Here is a 6,066-nt window from a genome sequence, read left to right on the forward strand (position 1 = left end):
GCACATCTACACTAGCATACCGAATAAGAACACTGCAGCACGTGTTTATCTCGGTCAAAATCGCTACAATGTGCAATGCCCACAAAGTGCGTCTCTTGCCTGTTGCAGCTAACAATGCTTACAATGTTAACAATGCACCTCATTCGCTGATGAACACCAATCATGCACAATGCAAGGAGCAGTAGACAACAGCTGATCCCCTATACCGCCACCGTTATAAGCTATTACGGTAACATTCTCACTCCTCCCACCTTAAGAGGCCAATTATAACAATGATATTTTAGAACTGTAACATAATTTGATGCTCACTGAGCAGTAATGACAAAATATAAGTGACTCTGCACAGGTAAAATACACCAAAAGACCCAGAGAAATGCCACATTTTTTTTACATCTTGAAACAGTACCATAATAAGATAACTTTCGTGTCAACTTACTCTGGTCCCAGAAGCCTATGCAGTTATCAACAGGTCCCATCCATGCTCAATTCAATTGCATTCATGTCTAGGGGCTGTGCTGGCCAATGAATTTGGCTGATGTTGCATCTTTGAAGATACCGAGACACTGCTAGAGTACAGTGCGGTCTTGTATTGTCATCAACTAGGATGAAGTTGTCACCGACATCACGTACGTAGGGCATAACAATCATTTGTAGGACCTCTTGAGAGGTATTAGGGAATAGTCAAATTGCTATATATGTGAATTAGAGGGTCCCACCATCGCATCATTATTGCCACCCAGAACATTACATTGCCACCTGCAAACAAATGGACTTTCTGAATGTATCAACATTCCTGGTGTTGCCTCATGCTTTTCCAAATGTTAATACACCTAGTGTCTGGTCGCAAACCAATCCTGGTCTCATCAACAAACATGACATTACTCTGTCTTGCAATCATCCAATGGTGATGTGCAAGAGTCCAAGTCTTCTCTTGTTTTGGTTCTATTGGTTCAGTACAAAACTTCTCATTCCTCTTTTAGAATGAAGACCGCTTCTGATACAATCTTCTACACACTGTTTGGTCTGAGATACGAATCCCTGCTGCCCGGGAGAAGTCAGTTCCAATATTTCTGGCAGCTGATGATGGGCACCCTCGAGCCGACAGCTGGAGCAAACAATCCTGCATTGGTGTTGTCATATGAGGAAAACCGCTGTGATGTCTGTCATTCACACTTCCCATCTCTCTGTACTTTTCTCCACACCTTCAACATGGCACTTTCTGAGTGACTGGTAACCCATTGGCAACATCCTGCTGAAAGTAAAGCCACTATCCTGACTCTATCAAAGTGTTGTCTGCCTCTGTGTGGCACATTACTGCAGTGCTGAACACATGTGGTACCGAATGAAGTTGTTGTTGATACTAGACTGCTCACAGTGTGCTGTTGTGGCAGGGTATGTTTATATGACTGGGAAACAGCCACAAAGCATGCCAGTAGTGAACACTAGAAAGTATATGGGCTCCAAATGAATATGTATGAAGCACCTGGGTCAGTGAGACCTCTAGCATCATAGACTACATTTTACAATATCATTCCAAGCTTTTGTTGAACAGTGTGTATGTCATATGACATTACATCACTGAGCGGTTCTAGGCACTTCAGTCTGGAACCGTGCTGCTGTTGCGGTCACAGGTTCTAATCCTGCCTCGTGCATGGATGTGTGTGACGTCCTTAGGTTTGTTAGGTTTAAGCAGTTCTAAGTCTAGAGGACTGATGTTAAGTCCCGTAGTGCTTAGAGCCACTTGAACCATTTGAATTACATCACCAATTGTTGTAGTTTTGAGAAAAGGATCATCTGAACAATATTCAGAATACTTTGGTATTTTAGCTCTTGCCATGAGAAGAGTTACTGCCAGGAAACAAAAGCAGTAGTGTACACCAGAAGATCCTGTGGAAGATTCCAGCAGAGGGATCAAAACGTCAATCATTTTAGAAGAAATATGACGCAGCCCAATAACCCAGAAGATTTGAACTTTAGTGACAACGGCTATGAAAGCCTGCAGACTTACAGGAAACAATGTGTTTCTACTATACACCTATCTTTCCAAGCCTTCAAACAGCTTTTCTCACAAAGAGTAGTACTCTGAACACTATTAGTAACTATTAGTCTTGTCTACAATAACCGAGACTAATTACTCTGTGAACAATGTCTGAAAGACTTGTAGTGCACTAGAGTTTTCCAAAAGTATAAGAGTCACACTTGAATATACACGGTAACAAAATAATGAACCATGGTATTCAGTTCCTTCCTGTACCACTAACATTTATCCACAAAATTGTCTTTCTTCACTGGGGCACATCATTTTCATCTTAATTATTGTTGTCAGTCGTACTTCCTTCCAGAAGATGTGCAATGAGAAAAATGACTTTCTAGTCCCTGATGTATTGAAGGACAAGAATCAAGAGCCACAGTGCCCTCTGTTTCAGATGAAGAAAGAGAAAATTAACTCCCATTAACATTTTCCAAGAGAATACGTTCTATTTCCTCAGCAGACAGCATGAGTTTACACATTTTGAAATACAATAAAACAATACAAAACAAGCCACAAGGTTGACGAACTGCTGCTTCTACCATCTGAGTTGCATCAAGGAACCACTGGTAATCCTACAAACGGCTTGGAGCTCTATAAATGGTGTTGTGTTACTACGATGCTAGCTCTTACTAAGAAAACATCAAAACATATACATATCTGATATTAGCACTCTTGGCACACTTGGCTCCTGTCACAAACATAAATTGTTAGCGAAACTTCCTGGCAGATTAAAACTGTGTGCCCGACCGAGACTCGAACTCGGGACCTTTGCCTTTCACGGGCAAGTGCTCTACCAACTGAGCTACCGAAGCACGACTCACGCCCGGTACTCACAGCTTTACTTCTGCCAATACCTTGTCTCCTACCTTCCAAACTTTACAGAAGCTCTCCAGAAGGTAGGAGACGAGGTACTGGCAGAAGTAAAGCTGTGAGTACCGGGCGTGAGTCGTGCTTCGGTAGCTCAGTTGGTAGAGCACTTGCCCGCGAAAGGCAAAGGTCTCGAGTTCGAGTCTCGGTCGGACACACAGTTTTAATCTGCCAGGAAGTTTCATATCAGCGCACACTCCGCTTCAGAGTGAAAATCTCATTCTGGATAAATTGTTAGCACTGGAGACACACTGGGCACAAATCTATATGCTGCAACCAGTTAAAGGGTTAATTGTGGATCTCCCGCGATTGGATACATTGCTCCAACCTTACAATTTAAGAATACACACAGTTACGAATATATGAAGTATAAAACAAAAATACATAAATAAAACATAAAGTTAGTTTTTAGTGCCCCATGTAATCACTCCAAAAAACTCATAGCACCTGTAATCCCAGGGTCCACAAAACAATCACAGAATGTTACTGTAATTTAAAAAAGGATTTTGATGAAAATTAAAACAACAATTTATAAATACTGAACAAAGATAAACAGCCTTCTTCCAGGATGGATCATCCAAGAGGAATGACAAACAGATTGCTTGAAGAAATAGACAGTGTAGAAGATTTTGATCACTAATGTGAAACAGAAAGTTATGTGCAAATAATGCAAAAAGTGTGCAGAATAGACCAACGGGTGAGAACAACACAATTTTAATGTTTCCATTTATTCTTTGCCAATAATTCAAGTTTTTCTTCTTTGTATTGCACTTAAGTGTAATTTAACAGATGTATTCTCAAAATAGTTTGATGAAACACATACCATACATACCATATTTCCCCAAGTATAAGATGACTCCGAATATAAGATGATCCACTTTCTTCTTCTTCTTCTTCTTCTTCTTCTTCTTCTTCTTTTTTTTTTTTTTTTTTTTTTTTTTTTTTTTTTTTTTTTTTTTTTTTTTTTCAAAGGCTCCTTGAGAGAGGTTTATTTTTAACACATTCTGACTAATCAAAATCCCAAACTTTTTACTGCCATAAAGCACCTGCTTGAAATGACAGCACTATGAGGGGCATTTGAAAAGTCTGTGAAAAGTCCGAGAGATGGCACCACCGATGCGTATCGAAATCATGTTTAGTTAGTAGCATCTTTGGAAAGAATGCACATCAAGTTTCAGCCATATTGGTCTATTTTTTTGTGTTTGTCATTCACGTGAATCAAGGAAGTTGAGTGATTGTCAAAAAATGGACAAAAAAGAATTTCGTGTGGTAATTAAACATTACTTTATGAAAAGCAAAACGCCTCAGGAGACTAAAGAGAAGCTTGATAAACATTACGGTGACTCTGCACCTTCGATTAGAACAGTTTATAAGAGGTTTCAAAATTTTCGGAGTGGCCATAGGGGCACAAGTGATGCTGAACATTCTGGATGCCCTGTGGAGGTTATAACTCCTGAAAACATTGATAAAATCCATGAATGGTGATGGATGACAGAAGAGTTAAGGTGCGTGAGATTGCTAGTGCTATGGGCATCTCAAATGAATGGTTACATAATATTTTGCATAAACATTTGGACATGAGAAAGCTATCCACAAGATGGGTTCAGCGACTGCTCCTGCTTGAACAAAAACAGAATCATGTGAAGTGCTACAATGATGGTTTCCAGCTATTCAGGAAGAATCCACAGGACTTTAAGTGTCGCTTCAGCACTGTGGATGAAACATGGATACATAACTATACTCCTGAGACCCAACAACAATCTAAACAATGGTTTACCAAGGGAGAATCTGCACCAAAAAAAGGCGAAGATCATTCCTTCAGCCAGAACGGTTATGGCGACTGTCTTTTGGGATTCGCAAGGGGATAATCCTCATCGACTATCTGGAAATGGGAAAAACTATTACAGGTGCATATTATTCATCGTTATTGGACCGTTTGAAAACCGAGCTGCAAGAAAAACGCCGACGATTGAACAGCAAAAACATCCTTTTCCATCATGACAATGCACCAGCACACACCTCAGCAGTTGTGGTCGCAAAATTAATGGAAATAGGATTCAGACTCATTTCACATCCCCCCTATTCTCCAGACTTGGCTCCCTCTGATAACTATTTGATCCCCAATTCGAAGAAATGGCTGGCAGGACAAAGGTTATATTCAAATGAGAAGGTGATTCCAGCAACTAATAGCTATTTTGCAGACTTCGACAATTCCTGTTATTTGGAAGGGATCAACAAATTATAACAGTGTTGGACGAAGTGTATAAGTCTAAAAGGAGACTATGTTGAAAAATAAAAAAGGTTTACCCCAAACACGTAAGTAGTTTTTATTTTTACACGGACTTTTCAAATGCCCCTCATACACATATTCTGAACTTACGCCACTTATTGATCACCTACAATTTGATAATACAAGGGGAAATAAAATAAACAAAAATAAATGGTTTACAGTAATTTTTATCTTCACTACCTTTAAGCCTGTCGTCTGGGATATCACTATTTTTACTCACCACCATCATCCTAACAAAACAGCTGTTAAATTTATATCTTTGTTGTCACAAATATTTGACTGTTCCCTCCAAATATATTGTGATTTCTGAGGTTGTGGTTAAGGTGGATCTGAGTACACAGCTGTTTTTTTTTTTTTTCTCTCTAATACATATCGGATTTTGCTTCTGTACTGAAGTGAGAATGCAAACATCCTGTCTGCCCCCCCCCCCCCCCCCCTTTCCCCCATTGGCTGCATAAAACCAGCAGGTGATACACCCTCTTTCTTTCCCATCATACCTCACAGTGAACGTTGAAACACTGCTGCAGGAAACACATTAAGTATGCTACTGGCTCCCATCTAGACTTTTACCATATCCTGCAGAAACGTATACTATTCTTAGATATTTGTCTAATTTTCAAGTCAGTTCAAATGGATTTGGGCAAACTGTATGCAGTATAGATTCCCTTGGTTGGCAGCACAACTAAATTTGCAGCCCACTCACCATTTCCCTTCCCTTTCTGATCTGAGCTGTCGTCACTGTTCCCCCCTCCAACACTTGCACAATTCTTTGCTTGAGCAACTGAAATGCAGACTGCAATGTCTTCTAGGGTGCAGATCACATGCAACAGCACCAACCAATATATAAATAAAAGATCACAATCACATTCTCAAACTT

The 6,066-nt window shown here is 39.9% G+C and overlaps 1 non-coding gene across 1 annotated transcript; it reads right to left on the reverse strand.

Annotated features, from left to right (window-relative positions):
* Positions 1–2,770: 2,770 nt before the first annotated feature.
* Trnas-uga lies at positions 2,771–2,845 on the reverse strand. The gene has a single exon. It is a non-coding gene; the product is annotated as a tRNA-Ser (tRNA).
* Positions 2,846–6,066: the final 3,221 nt, after the last annotated feature.

Source organism: Schistocerca piceifrons, chromosome 8 (genome assembly GCF_021461385.2).
Source record: "Schistocerca piceifrons isolate TAMUIC-IGC-003096 chromosome 8, iqSchPice1.1, whole genome shotgun sequence".
Taxonomy (NCBI): domain Eukaryota; kingdom Metazoa; phylum Arthropoda; class Insecta; order Orthoptera; family Acrididae; genus Schistocerca; species Schistocerca piceifrons.